This window comes from Capricornis sumatraensis, chromosome 22 (assembly GCF_032405125.1).
Source record: "Capricornis sumatraensis isolate serow.1 chromosome 22, serow.2, whole genome shotgun sequence".
Taxonomy (NCBI): domain Eukaryota; kingdom Metazoa; phylum Chordata; class Mammalia; order Artiodactyla; family Bovidae; genus Capricornis; species Capricornis sumatraensis.
Window position 1 is genome coordinate 42,838,925 of NC_091090.1, and position 16,192 is coordinate 42,855,116.

The window sequence follows — 16,192 nt, forward strand, 5'->3', positions numbered from 1 at the left end:
TATTTACTTATCTTACTATAATGTATATAAGGATGTGATAAACATATAATGTATAATTCTAGCCCCACAGGATGTTACTAGGTGGTAATGTGGAAAAAGAGGTTCTGTATTTAATTAAATTTATGAATTAAATGGGTTTCTTTATTGCAATAGATCTTAAAGCTAGCGATAAGCTATTTTGCATTATAAATTGCAAAATAAAGGGAATGGTTAGATATAGGGTACAGTGTTTTCCAGACTTACCTGACCCCAGGTCTGCTGCTGGAAATACTGTTCTGGCAGCCTGAATTTTCACATTTTTCGCTTTCTCCCCATGATTTCATTCTGCCCTTTTCTTTGGTGTTCTTGTTTCTGGGTCTTCATTTTCTAATTCTTATCTTCAATTCTCATCCTCCCTCCCAGGTTTCTGTCACTCCAAGTTCCTGCATTTGGGTGCTTTTCCAGTGATAACTCTCCTTCTCTAAGTCTTTGTGTGTGGACTTTTTTTTTTTCTTTTTTTTGCGGGGGAGAGAGGGTGAAGGAGGGGTAAAGAGCTCCAATGAGCCAATATCTCTTGCAGGTTTAGAGAAGAAAGACCAACCTGGGCTCACTCAGATCAGCCTTGACTTAATTGTATCTCAATATATCCACGCCCCAAGGTGGGCTTGTGGGAAAGAGCAGATCATTCTGATGCCTTGCAGGGCTTGCCCAGAAGTGCCACGAGAGCCACTGGCCCCCTTTGTTGAATTCTCCTCACCTTTTTAGGAACAGCCCAGCAGTGAAACTTCTCTGCACATTATCCAGCCATTGGAGGCTCCCTCTAGACATCAGGTGTCTCACCCGCAAGCCAGTTCCAGCCCCACATTGAACCTTTTGTCTCCGGACAAGGTAGCTCTCTGTGCAAGGTGGCATTTGCGCTTTCACTTGTACTCTGCTTTGTTCCTGCTGTTGCTTGGGCACCGCTTGCGGGATCTTAGTGCCCTGACCAGGGATTGAACCCGTGCCCCCTGCAGTGGGAGCCTGGAGTCCCTACCACGGGACCACCAGGGAAGTCTCAACATTTATACTTTGCCTGGGAGAATCAGCCTCCCTGATGAGCCCCAGCAGCTATCTCTGAGTGTTACTGTCTTTCATCTTTCTCAAATGTTCTGTGTTTTCCACATCATCTGCCTTATTGTATCCACAAAACTCCAGCAGTAATTCTGAACATCCTTTACACATAGGTATGATTTCTCTTCATTTAGAGTTTTAAGGTTTAAAATCCCCTAATTTAGAGTTTTAAGGTTTAAAATCCCCTAATTTTCAAGGTTCTTTACAGATTTCATGGTACAGTTTTGGGTAGTACCATTCTTCTTCCATAGGATAAATCATATCAGGACCTACATTCATGCTGATCCAATTGAATGAACACCTCATGTACTTTTCTACTTCTCACAATTTGTCCCTCAGAATTTTTCCCATTCATTCTGAAACTGTGATGCATCCTACACAAATCACTTTTTTTGAGGCGTTTCGGGCCTGTGGCTTCATTGTGGAGACCACAAAGCCAAACCAAGCCATTTCCAAGGCCAGGTGTGAATTATTGACAGGTAGCACTTGGGATGGGCTTCCCAGGTGGCACTTGTGCAAGAGAGGTGGGTTCAATTCTTGGGTTGGGAAGATCCCCTGGAGTAGGAAATGGCAACCCACCCCAGTTTTCTTGCCTGGGAGATTCCAAGGACAGAAGATCCTGGCAGGCAACAATCCATGGGGGTCCCAAAGAATCAGACACGACTGAGCACACACACAGCAGTTTGGATCAACTTTATACTCATCCATGTTCATTTCAAAATTTGGTACTATCTGCAAGAGTAAATCAGAAAGCAAATTCTGAAATGTTGACAGTAAGTAGATTTTTTGTGTTTTCTATTTTAATGGCTTTCTTAGAGACATACATACCCTTCTGACTATTTTATATTGAATCAGACCTTCCTATGGCTGGTTCTTGTCACACAGGGCTGTCAGCTAGCAGCTGACCATGTGTCACCTTTAAGCATTTTGGTGTGCGTTGGGATTTGTCCATAAGGAGCATAGACTCTAATAGGAAATAGGTAGAGAGCTACAACCAGCCACAGACTATCCCATGTACCCCTCATCCAGCCAACCAGCCGTCCCTCTGGGACTCACTAAGTCGTGATAGCCAGTGCGTACTCGGAAGGCCCTCTCCAGGTACAACTGAAGGAAACCGTAGCAGAAACGATGCCTGATCTGATAACACCCAGATCCAGGAAAGAAGAAGCTAAAGAAGGTTACTTCTGCTATATACCTGAGCCTCAGGTAATCTGATCGGTACTACCTGGCTGGCCATTAGTTTAACTAAGTTACTTGTTTGGGCTCAGGTATCACATCAAGGTGTTAAATTTAATCTCTAAAGACCTATGTGGTTTGGACTCAGAATGTTCTATGAACTCAACTTCTTTCCTTTCTAGTATTGCATCTAAACTCTGTAACTGACCCAGATTTCAGGACTTGGCTGGGAACCACAGGGAAGGTCTGAGGCAGTTACAAGATTCAGTTCAGGATGCTTTCAGTTCTGGTCTGGCTCTTTGTTTATTTACTTTATGGTTGCACCAGATCTTCATTGCTGCTTTCCCTAGTTGTGGCAAGCGATGGTGGCTTCTCTTGTGGAACACAGCTCAAGGGCTTCAGTAGTCGTGGCCCATGGCTCACAGGCTTAGTTGCTCCATGGCATACGAGATCTTCCCGGACCAGGGATTGAACCCATGTCCCCTGCATTGCAGGGCGGACTCTTAACCACTGGGCCACCAGGGAAGCGTTGGTCTAGCTCTGACAGCCCAGCCTGTCCAAGGTTTCCAGTTTTCTGTCTCTCCTGAATGAAACTTAAAACCCTTGGATGGTAGAGTACCAGACTTTCACCATGAGAGTCCAGGGTTCAAGTCTGTTCAAAACCATGGCTCCGTTCCTTTCTTCTATCATCATAGATAAACGTGGCCACAGTGGCGAATTCAGATGGCCAGCTATCAGCTCACACTCTTCTTATGGTATTATTAATCACTTTGTAAGCATTCAAGTAACTTTTTGTTTCTCTTCTTTTCCTTCCTTGGACTAGAGTGTTCTCTTTCATGCATAGAATAATACAAGCAATTTCTACCTCTTTTCTACATAGAGATTTTGGCCTTGGACACACCATTAACAATCACAAATCCAGAGGTTTCCAGGGCATCATTCAGGTAACACATTGGATTAGCCAGGATAGAGAACCACTGACTTAGATGAATCAGGACTTATCCCCGAACATCAGGGAGAAGTGAAATCAGAGGTCAGCCAGAGGACAAGGGGAAATAGCTGTTAGATAGGCAACTCACAAATGACAAAGAAACATTTGTTGAATTTCTCCAAAGAAGATGCACAAATGACCATCAAGCACATGAAAAGAAGCTCAGCATCGCTAACCACTAGGAAAATGCCAGTGAAAATCACAATGAGATACCACCTCATACCCATTAGAATGGCTCCTATTAAAAAATCAGAAAAAAGCTAGTGTTGTTGGAGTGGGGAGAAATTGGAACCCTTGTGCACCACTGGTTAGAGTGTACAATGGTGCAGCCACTGTGGAAAACAATATCGTAGTTTCTAACAAAATTAAACATGGAGTTACCGTGAAAAGTGAAAAAAATTGAAGTGTAAGTTGTTCAGTTGTGTCTGACTCTTTGCAACCCCCTAGACTATAGCCAGTCAGTCTCCTCTGTCCCTGGGATTTCCCAGGCAAGAATACTGGAGTGGGTAGCCATTCCCTTCTCCAGGAGATCTTCCTGACCCAGGGATTGAACCTGTGTCTCTTATATTTCAGGCAGATTCTTTACCATCTGAACCACCAGCAATTCCACTTCTGGCAAAGCCCTTGAAAGAATTGCAAGCAGGATCTGAAGAGATATTTGTCCACCATGTTCATAGCGGCATTATTCACAATAGCCCAATGGTGGAAGCAACTTAAGTGTCCACTGACAGATGAATGGATCAACAAAACATGGTCTATACATACAATGAAATGTGATTCTGCCTTAACAAGGAAGGAAATTCTGACACACTTGACAGCAGGAACAAGCCTGGAGAATATTATGCCGAGTGCAATGAGCCAGTCACAGGAGAACAAATACTGTATGTCTCAGTCAATCCCTAGAGACAGAGTACAGAGTGTGAGTACCCAGGGACTGGGAGAAGAGGGGAACAGGGAGTTGTTTAATGGGTGTAGAGTCTCAGTTTCATAAGATGCAAAGAGTTCTGGAGATGGCCTGCACAACAATGAATATACCTACCACTTCTGAACTGTACACTTAAAGATGCTTAAGATGGTAAATTTGGTATCACGTGTATTTTGCCACAACTGAAAAATAAAATGTTCACCAAATAGACGCAGAGCTGAGAATACCAGCTGGCTTCTGTACTGGAGACTTGGTGGAGAACACAGGTGAAGAAGCTGCATGGGGTGGGAGAACCCTGAAAGCAGTGTACTGCACTTCTTCAAAGAGCAGTGAACTTCAGATGCCTGTGGTGTTCAGAAAGAGGAGGGAGGGTGGGAAGTAAGAATCGAGAGAGAAAATCCAGCAAGAGCCGGCACCTAGATAGTGATCAGCCCACAGGGGAACCCCTGCCAGGTGTTCTTTGCAAAACGGCCTGAGGACCTGGCAAGATGAGGCAGCCCAAGACCTCGTGGATTTTCTAAGTCTCAGAGGGGATTTTGCAAGGGGCAGGCTGAGCAGATGTCTGCTCACCCCTCCGTTTCCCATTCTAATGAAGCCACAGGGACCGGGCAACCCTAAACCACTGGTGATAGCAAAGCCTCTTCTGTTTGGCTTAGGGCTGTGTATGAGTACTGATGTTTACAATTGAATGGATGTGATGGAGAGGGAATTTATAGTTCATAAAGGATGAAAATGAAGTCGTACTTCTAAGCTCCAGGTGGCGATGCAGGAGACATAAGAGACGTGGGTTCGATCCCTGGGTCTGGAAGATCCCCTGAAGAAGGTTATGGCAACCCACTGAAGTATTCTTGCCTGAAAAATTCCATGGACAGAGGAGCCTGGCAGGCTACAGTCCATGGGGGTCACAAAGAGTCGGACACAACTGAAGCGACTTAGCATGCATGCTAAGTCCTGGTGATGTAAGCTGGAAGCTCTCCCGTCCGTCTCACCTCTTGCGTCTCCAGGTCCAGCAGAAGCCATCTGCTAAATTGCTCCCTACTCACATTCCCCAAGGAGTGTGGACAGCATTCTGTAGGCCAATGAAAACCACCAGCTTTCCCCATCCTCTTCCACACCTCCTCAGCTTACTGTCTTTTTTTTTTTTTTTTTAACCTCAGCACTTCCTCAACAGGGTGGAGCACCTAATTAAATATTTTGGTGTAAAGGGGTTTTTCTTCAGGCTGTTGCCAATGAAAAGGGAAGTCATCTTAGTGCTAAGACAAAGACTTTGAAGTTTTCAAACTGCTTCCAGAAGTGTGGACAGCTAGCCACCTGACTTGGAATTACCTGAGAGAGCTGTTTAAAATGACACTTCCTAGGCTGTAACCCAGGCCCACTGTTCCACGGTCTTTGGAGGTGGAGCCCGGGAACTGCCTTTTAACAAGGTGATTCTTAAGCCACTGAGAATTGAGACAGTCTTCAAGGGCAGTTACCAGAGAGAGACTGCTGAGTGAGTGACCTTGAGGCAAATAGGTGCAGAGACAAAGGAAGAAATATTGATTGATTATCTCCTTTCAAGTATTTCGTATATAAATTATACCATTTAAAGTTATCAATGGAAGATTGCCAACAAAGGTCCGTCTAGTCCAAGCTGTGGTTTTTCCAGTAGTCATGTGTGGATGTGAGAGTTGGACTATAAAGAAAGCTGAGCACCGAAGAATTGATGCTTTTGAACTATGTTGTTGGAGAAAACTCTTGAGAGTCCCTTGGACTGCAAGGAGATCCAACCAGCCCGTCCTAAATGAAATCAGTCCAAGTGTTCATTGGAAGGACTGATGCTGAAGCTGAAACTCCAATACTCTGGCCACCTGATGCAAAGAACTGATTCATTGGAAAAGACCCTGATGCTAGGAAAGATGGAAGGCGGGAAGGGAAGGGGACGACAGAGGATGAGATGGTTGGATGGCATCACTGACTTGATGGACATGAGTTTGAGTAAACTCCAGGAGTTGGTGATGGACAGGGAGGCCTGGCGTGCTGCGGTCCATGGGGTTGAGGAGAGTCAGACACGACAGCGACTGAACTGAACTGAACTGAAGTGACTTTGCCTAAAAGCTGAGAAAACTAGAACGTGAATCTAGCTTGTTGTTTGTTTGTTTTAGACTGAAACACGTGACTTAGCAGGTTCTTAGTTTCCCAGCCAGGGATTGAACCTGGGCCCCTGGCAATGAAAGCACAGAGCCCTAACCCCTGGGCCAGGGAATTCCTTGAATCCAGTTCTAACTGAAAGCCCGTGGCTCTGCCAGCTCCCAGAATCTGTTCACTTTTGCATTCGTCAGGAAAGCCTAGAGAGTGATGAACTGAGTGGCTGGGTCCTGTTTCCCTCCAGACTCTGTGTTCATTTACGTCCATTGTACCCAGAGACCATTATATCTGTACTGCAAGCCCTTCACCCAATAGGAGGCTCAGGGACCTTCCGGGCACCTACTTCGTTAAACTTAGAATGTATAAACAAAACATTAAAAATGGAAACAAACAGCTCCTCCTCATGGGGCGAGGGTGACATCTGACAAAAGGAAGCGACACACCCTCAAATAAGGAAGAACGAGCCAAGTCCACGGGTGTGGTCTGATACAGCAAATGTTCCCCTTCAGATCGCATTTGAGCTTTGACCAGCTGCCGTTTTCATTCACCGGGAAGAGTTCACTTTCTGAGCTCCTGTGTAGCCAGTGCCTCTTCCTTCACATCCTCGTCCTTGGAAAGGCTCTGGTGGTCACGGTGGTCACAGTTCTTGGGGAGGAGATCAGGCAGCGAAGCCAATCAGATGGGCATCCCACCAAGGTTTGGTAAGAAGCTGCAACTGTGTGCAAAAGTTAAAGATAAACAAGGCATCACACCTGCTCCCAAGGAGCTTACAGTCCAGTGGGGGGAGTCTCAGTAGACAGCCTGTTTGAACAAAGATCCACGCACAGTGAGTTTGGGGAGCACTATGGAGCAGTGCTGAATCATTGTGGCCCAACCCAGGACCGGGCAGCAGGAGAGGACAGGGAAGGCTTCCTGGAGGAAATTACATCAAGAGAAAGGCTTGGAGGGATGAGGGGGAGTGACTAGCTGAAGGGGGCTGGTGAAAGAGCCACCATGAGCAAAGCCAAGAAGGGAAGAAAACATAGTGTTGAGACTAAGGATAAATCTGCATCTACTGCAGGGATTCCCATCAACCATTTCCATGTGGCTACATCAGCACGTCGTTTTCTAGCCGATTTTCCCAAAGCCTTTACTTCCCCAAAGGCCTTTTGGCTGTTGCCCTTTGTAGTTTCCCTAACCAGCTTATTGGCGCTGAAATTAGCAGAAGTTCATCTGGTCCACCTTTCCCTCCATGCAGAAATCTCTGTTTTTTCCATTTGAAGTTTAGAGCATTCGTATTCTGCTTTCCACCCGCACTCAACAATTCCTTAATGTTTAGACATTCTGTTGGGAGACTGTTTTCAGTTGAAAAGGCTGAAACTATCTTATTTGATTATTGTGAGATGAGAGGGAAGAGTAAGGTATGTATCTGATGATGTTAAATCTGGAAAGTAGAAAGCTTTCTTGAAGAGGTGGGATGACTCTGAGGGAGAGGATTGCCCATCCATTCGAAAACAGCCCCCTTGAAGTGTGAAGTGCTTTGGTCTGGCCAACCAACAAATGAGAAGAGTTCCCTCTTTTGGCCAAAGTCTTGAATTTTAATCAATGTATTTCATCATTCAGAGCAGGCCCAGCGCCACATAAACAATCTCCCACGTTTCTTTTAATTACTTCCTCGTGAGAACAGATTTTTATGGATTGAAAGTCTATATTAATACAAATAGGACAGGAAACAGAGAAATCTGAGCCAACTGACTATTCCTATGGGAAATGCTGCCACACATTCAGAAATTGATTGGAAGGGCCCAAAGATGTGGAAATCCTTGGAAATTTTTCTGCAGGAAAATAAAAGTTTGTGGGTTTCCAATAATGAGCAGCAGGGCAATGGAGCATCAGTGATGACACATTACAAATATAATAAGCTTTCTTTTGACCTTAAAGGAATAACCCCAACCCAAGCTATGTGATCACCAATGGAAGTCTTACAGCACAAAGTGTGACTCCTGACAGAAGAGTGAAATTCAGTCATTCTCTTAAGTTCTCTATCATGCCTTTGTAATAGAATGATGAATCATAATTGCAGAGCCCAGGAATGACACAGTTATTAAGGACCCCAATCCTAAATGGAAGGCTAGACCACTGTCTTAAGTCAAGACTGACTACATAATTTGCAGGACCCAGTGTGAAATAAAAACATGGGGCACCTTGTTTACGAATTATTAATAATTTCAAGATGGCAACAGGAGAGTGTTAAATCAGACACAAGGTCTTTCATAGGTCACACACACGTGAAGCTAGCCCTACTTGAGTACTTTCTTTGCAGACCCTGAGACTCTAGTTTATTTGGGAGGTAATTCCATGAAGCATCAGCAGGAGGCGTGGGGAAGTGCCAAGGAACTGAAAATGACCATGTCCCTGGAGAAAAAGAAGAAAAAAATTAAAAGGTTTTAATATCTTTGTTATTGATTTTTAAAACATATTTATTATTTCTTTGGTTGTACTGGGTCTTAGCTGCGGCACTCAAGACCTTTGATCTTCACTGTGGTGGGCAGCATGTGGGATCTAGTTTCCCCCTCCAGGGACGAAACCTAGGCCCCATGCTTTGGGAGCATGGAGTCTTAACCACTGAGCTGTGAGGAAAATCCCTACCCTGCCTATTCTTGCACGATGTCTGTTTTTTCCATTAGACCCCTTAGCATATTAATCATAGTTATTTAAAATTCTTGGCTTGATAATTTTAACACCTCTGTGATATCTCAGCCTGATCTCATGCTTGCTCCATCTCTTCTGTGTTTTTTGCCTTTTAGTCTGCCTTGTAGTCTTTCATTCGATGCTGGATGTGGTGTACTGAGTTTTAAAAAAGAAACCACTCCTATAAACAGGCCTTCAGTGATGTGCTGATAAGGGGTGACATAAAGGGGAGCATTTCTTTTTTAAATCATCCTATGATTAGGACTCAGTCTTTTTTCTTTTGTTTAAAAACTTTTTTTTGTCTGTAGCATGCACGTGGGATCATAGTTGCCCAACCAGGGATTGAACCCACGCCCCCTTCAGTAGAAACACAGAGTCTTAACCACTGGATTGCCAGGGAAGTCCTGGGACTTGGTCTTTTAGTGCGCCTAAGCCTCTGGACTGTGAACTTCACACATAATTCTCAGTTTCCCGCCTCCTCTTCAAGTAGGACAGGATGACTGGAGTGGGCTCTGGAATTGGGTATTTCTCTTCTGTCACGTGGAAGGCTCGAGCCAGCTAGTTAAGTATTTTCCTCTCCCAAGATCAGTTGCTGCTGCTAAGTCACTTTAGTCATGTCTGACTCTGTGCAACCTCATAGACGGCAGCCCACCAGGCTCCCCTGTCCCTGGGACTCTCCAGGCAAGAACACTGGAGTGGGTTGCCATTTCCTTCTCCAATGCATGAAAGTGAAAAGTCAAAGTGAAGTCGCTCAGTCGTGTCCGACTCTTAGCGACCCCATGGACTTCAGCCTACCAGGCTCCTCCGTCCACAGGATTTTCCAGGCAAGAGTACTGGAGTGGGTTGCCATTGCCTTCTCCCCCAAGATCAGTTAGTCTTTGATAAAACCCCAGAAGATTAGCTCTGGTTAAGTAGTTTCTCCTGAGAACAGGGCTTGTTAAGAGCAGAATGTATTTCAGGTGTATTTCAAAATGACTTCTTTTCCTCTTCTGCTGGAATCACAAGGCGATTTTTCTCTGAAACTCACTGTGAGGACCTGCTAGAGATTCTGAAGGCAAAGCTCACAAAAATGTGGAGTGGCTCCCAATTACTGGGTCCCTCTGGAGTTTTTATCTCTTAGTCTTATCCACATGGAGCCTCCAGCAATTTGTCAACTACAGCTCAAGTTCCCTACTCCAGCCCTGGTTCCCGCAAAGGTTTCTGCTCCAGTAAGTTGTGATTCTTTGTATTTGCTTGTCAGTCTGTCTAATTCTGGGGGCAGCAGTTTGTCCTGTGACCTCCCTTCTCTTACAGATTTAAAAAGAGTTGATTCTCAAGTTTGTTCAGATTTTTACTTGTTGTTAGGGTAGTTCAGTTCAGTTCAGTTCAGTCGCTCAGTCGTGTCCGACTCTTTGCGACCCCATGAACCACAGCATGCCAGGCCTCCCTGTCCATCATCAACTCCCAGAGTCCACCCAAACCCACGTCCGTCGAGTCAGTGATGCCATCCAACCATCTCATCCTCTGTCACCCCCTTCTCCTCCTGCCCTCAATCTTTCCCAGCATCAGGGTCTTTTCAAATGAATCAGCTTTTCGCATCAGGTGGCCAAAGTATTGGAGTTTCAGCTTCAACGTCAGTCCTTCCAATGAACACCCAAGACTGATCGTTAGGATGGACTGGTTGGATTTCCTTGCAGTCCAAGGGACTCTCATGAGTTGTTAGGATAGAGAGGTGACTTTTAGCTTCTTATATGCTAGACCAGAAACCAGAAGTCTTATTAGAGTTTATCTTTGTTTTTATTGTTAAATAACAGATTACCACAAATTTAGCTACTTAAAATAATACTGATTTATTATACCACAGTTCTGCCAGTGTGAAAACCAGGTACAACATGGCCAAGTTCTCAGCTCAGGCTCTCACAAGGCTGAAATTATGGTGTCAGCTGGGCTTGATTTGGAGACTTGACTGATGAAGAATCTGCTCTGAGCCTCACTCAGGTTGTTGACATAATTCAATTCCTTGTGGTTGTAGGACTGAGGTCTCTTGTCTTCTTGGTAGAGGTTAATCTCAAGTCACTCTCGATTTTTAGAAGCCATTGCCCTGTGTCCCCCTCCACCTTCAAAACCAGCAGCAGAGAACCTTCCTGGTATTGAGTCCCTTTCCCACTTTCAATCTTTTCTTCAGGGTGAACGTACATGACTCAGTCAGACTCAGCAGGTCACCTCCCTTTCTTAGCTCTGCCGTATGACATGACCCAATCAAAGGAGTGATTCTCATGTCATAGTCACAAGTCTTGAGGATTATGCAGGGTGCGTGTACCAGGGCAGGAATGTTAGAGGCCACCGTAGAATTTTGCCCACTACAGACTAGGTCCTGGGGGGCAGAGATTGTATACAAAATGCTTCAGAGCTTAGCAGAGAGCCTGCACATAGAGTTGTTGTTCAGTCGCTAAGTCAGGTCCGACTCTTTTCAACATCATGGACTGCAACACACCAGGCTTCTGTGTCCTTCAGTATCTCCCGGAGTTTGCTCAAACTCAAGTCCATTGATACAGTGAGAACTGAACAACTATTGTTGAGCTAAAGAAGCACATCATTGACCATTGCATTTAAAATGGCCCACCCTCAGTAACCTTTTATGTACTTTATCTTCTTAGCACTTGTTACCACCTGACATTATATGTGTATTTGTTTATTTATTTATTTGTTCGTTTTCTGCCCTGCTATCACTCCAATGAAAACCCCGTTGAGGCATGAACTTTTTCTAGCTTGTTCGCTCACCACTGAGTCCTCAGTGCTTAAAATGGACAGTGCCTGGCTCCTTGTGGCACCTGTTAATAAAAATTTGGTAAACGAATGAATGGCTGAACAATCGCAAACCATCCACACGTTAATGAAGGTGCTACTTTTGGACTATAGAGTTATATGAGTAAATGTTCCCAATTTCAATCAAGGATAGCTTGCATGTATTTGAGAGACACCAAAACATGGGCATTCATGGAATGCATACCGTGTGCCCAGGAGGATGCCAAGTATCTTAACCAGTGTGGTCAATAGAGCAACCAGAGACAAAAACTCAAGACCTAAATCGGACCACGTCCCTCTTCTGCTCAAAAGCTTCCGATGGCTCCCATCCCACTCTGGGAGAAAGCGAAAGGCATCCTAATGGCCTGTAAGGCCCCAGTGACCTGCCCCATCCACATTGCCCCCTGTCTCATCTCCCTGTTTCCCTCTCTGTCTCCCCTGCAGTCCTCCTGGCTCCTGGATGTTGCTCATACCAGGCTCGCTCCCAGATCAAGGCCTTTGCGCCTTCCACTGGGCCTGCTTTTTCCCCAGATGCTTGCATGAATGGTTCCCTCAGCTCCTTCAGTCTTCACTCAATTTCCACGTTCTAAGTGGAGCCTTCCATGGCCGCTCGATTTACAGTCATAGGTATTGATTATCCCTCCTCACCTAGAACTCGCTCTCTTCCCTGCTCTAGTTTTCTCCTTAGCACCATGCACCACATACATTTCCTTTATTTGTTTTCTTTATTGTATTGTCTTCTCCCTCCCACCGGAATGAAAGAAAAGCAGGGACTTTTGCCCATGTTGTTCATTGCTGTATCCCCAGCAGCTAGTACAGTGCCTGCCGCATAGTAGGTCCTTGATAAATATTTGCATATCCTTGAGAGTTGACAAAGATACAGCAGCAGCTCCAGTGAACTCTGCTTCAATATTTACCTGGTTAATTTCAAATTCCCAGGCTCTCAGGCCCTCATCCCAAGGCAAAATGCAACCCCATCTCCCACCCTTTAAACAATTCCTAAACCCCTCAGGAGAAGAGATTTTGATGTCTTCTAAGAAACCTGGTTGTCTTATTCTTTTCAATAGCAAAGTGCTTCTTAGCAACTCCTAGTAACATCTGAGCCTCCTGTTGCCTTTGTAGTTGGCAGGAAGAAGTAGGCTAAAGTAACTGAGCCTTTTATCTGAGCTAATGAAAGCACTTTGAGTCATTGTTTGCAATGGCTCGACCCTCCTTAGGAGAACCGTTGAACAAAAACATAAATGTGAGGTCTTGGGAATTCAAAGGGAAGAGCAACAAAGGCTCGGGAGAGAGGGGAGTACAGAAAACCCTGTAGTTATTACGATGCCTGGGCATCATCCAGAGGATTTAGGCTTGGACGGTGGAGCTGTGTTTGAATCCAGTATTCGCAGTCCGTGATTGGCTCTCCTCCTCTGCCAGCCCCTGTTTTCATTTCATTCACTTTTTAATAATGCCACCTCACATTTCACACAATTGCAGCTCTTGAACCTCACTCCCAGCATGACTTTATTCTAGTAAGCTAACCACACACAGCAGTTTCTAATGGATTCTAAACGGTGGCTGGACAACATCTGTAATTTGGGGTTTTGAAGAAAGTGAAAGAACCGTAACGGTCCTCTCTCCTTCTGAGTCTCTCTCTGTGGTAGATTTGTCCAATAGAAACTCAGTGCATGCTCGCAAGCCTCAGATACTTAGAAGAATAGACACATCTCTTGATGTTTTCTCAAGAACTAACCCCCTCAGAGCCTGCTCTGGTTAGCCTGACTATTGATATCTTCCTCAAACATAAGTGGGACTTCCCTAATAGCTCAGTTGGTAAAGAATCTGCCTGCAATGGGGGAGACCCAGGTTCGATCCCTGGGTTGGGAAGATTCCCCTGGAGAAGGGAATGGCAACCACTCCAGTATTCTTGCCTGGAGAATTCCATGGACAAAGGAGCTGATGGGCTACAGTCCATGGGATCACAAAAAGTCAGACACGACTGTGTGACTAACTTTCCTTTCCTTGTCTTTCAGATATAAGGATGAGCCAAGATCTCATTTAACTAGTTTATACCATAAGAGGTGAGGTCATTTGGACTGGCCAGGATGTGTGTTGTTTTTGAGTCCTAAGATGGATGTTCCATTGTCTATACTGATAATTACATTTTATATAAATATAAGCACCTGCTTATATGTGCAGAACAGAAAAAAATGTGGAGAAAGAGAACAGTTCAGAGGTTGCCTGGGATTAAGAGGTGAGAGCAAGGATTGACTGCAGTACACACAGGGAACTTTTGGGGGTGATGGAAGTATTCTCAAACTAGATCGTGATGAGTCTTGAACAATAGTATAAACTTACTAAAACTCATCAAACAGTACATTCAAAAATTCCAAATTTTTAAAATTCAATTTACACTAGCATCAAAAAGAATAAAATGCTTAGGAATAAATTTAATCCAGAAGATGTAAGACTTGTGCTCCGAAAACTACAAAACATTGCTCAAAGAAGGGAAAGAGCATGTAAATTAATGGAGAGATAGATTGGAGGACTTATATTGTTAAGATGTCAATACTTCCCAGATCGACAGAGTCCGTGCAATCCCAATCAAAATGTCAATGGCCTTTTTTGCAGATGTCCTCAAATTCACATGGAAGTTAGAAGGATCTCAAATAGCCAAAACAATATTGAAAAAGAAGATATGTAAGTGACTAATGAGCATGTGAAAATATGTTCAACTTCACCAGGTGTTAAGGAAATGCAAATCAAAACCACAATGAGATACTGTTTCACACTCACTAGGATGGAAATGGTACCACCATCCCAATAACAACAGAAAATAAGAAGGATTGGCTAGGATGTGAAGAAACTGGGACCCTTGCACCTTGCTGATAAGAATGTAAAATGGAACAACTTCTATGGAAAACAGTTTGGTGGTATTTCAAAAGCAAAACATAAAATTACCATAAGACCAAACAATTCCACTCCTAGGAATATACCCAAAAGAACTGAAAGAAGAGAGTCAAGTGGACACTTGTATGCCAGTGTTCACTGCAGCATCATTCAAAATAGTCAAAAGATGTAAGCAAACCAAATACCTATCAACAGATGAATGAATAAACAAAATATAGCATATACATACAATGGAATATTATTCATCCTTAAAAAGAAATCCTGAAGTCCTGACCCATGATTCAGCATGTACTATAAATGGGTGGACCTTGAAAACATTTTCCCAAGTGAAAGAAGCCAGACACAAAAGGACAAATATTGTAGGATTCCATTTATATGTTTAGATGAGGCAGATTCATAGAAGCAGAAAATAGAATGGTGGCTGCCTGGAAGATGGGAGGTTATTGTTTAATGATTACAGAGTTTCTGCTTGGGGTGATGAAAAGTTTCTGGAATAGACAGTGGTGATAATTACACAACACTTGTCAGTGTACTTAATGCTACTGTACACTTAAAATGGTTAAAATGGTAAGTTTTATGTTACATATATTTTACCATAATAAAAAATAAATAGAAGCAACTAGGTCACTCTGGCGAAGTTAACTTAAAAATTCTGATTTCAAAAAATAATAATAATGTGTGCTGTGTGTGACGACTCATCTGTTTCTTATCACCCCTGAGTAAACCCGGTCCTGTGTCATACAGAATTTGAGATACAGGAGCACTCATTCAACGCTGACTAACCCTTTAAAATGGGATGATAGAAAAATCAGTTATGAGGGGGATAGCTCTAATCTATAAAACTGGATTAAGATTTACTGGGTAACATTCATGGAGAGCAATCTTCCAAGCAATAAAACATGTTTCCTGAGTGAGAGAAAAAACTTCTCGCTATTGAAACAGTTGCTAGTCTGGTATGCTGCCAATGATGGAGTGTGGAAGATGCTAGAATTTTCCATGTACATGAATGACAAAAATGATAAATAAAGGGCACCAATTAAAACATCTTCCCTACTTGTTAAGGCAAAATATGCCCCAAAACACTGCCAACGATTTTCAGATGTCAGCCAGCAAATGACACCATCATCAAAGCTTTGCTAGAATTTATTTTTCACTCACGTTCTTGCCAACTCAAGCTTTGTAAACTTTGCATCTGTTACATAGGCTGATGAGGACTGTTCCCACGCTGGTGATGGAGTTTAGTGCAAGGCTCAGAGGGATGCTGGCTTCCAAGGTGGCTCAGATGGTAACGAGTCCGCTCGCAATGCAGGAGACCCAGGTTTGATCCCTGGGTCAGGAAGATCCCCTGCAGGAGGAAATGGCAACCCACTCTAGTATTCTTGCCTGGAGAATTCCATGGACAGAGGAGCCTAGTGGGATACAATCCATTCAGTTGGACACGGCTCAGCGACTAACACTTTCACTTTTCTTCAAAGGGGTTGGTCTGAGGCTTCCTTGTATCAGCCACATGTGAAGTACTACTGACCTGAGGAATCATCCAC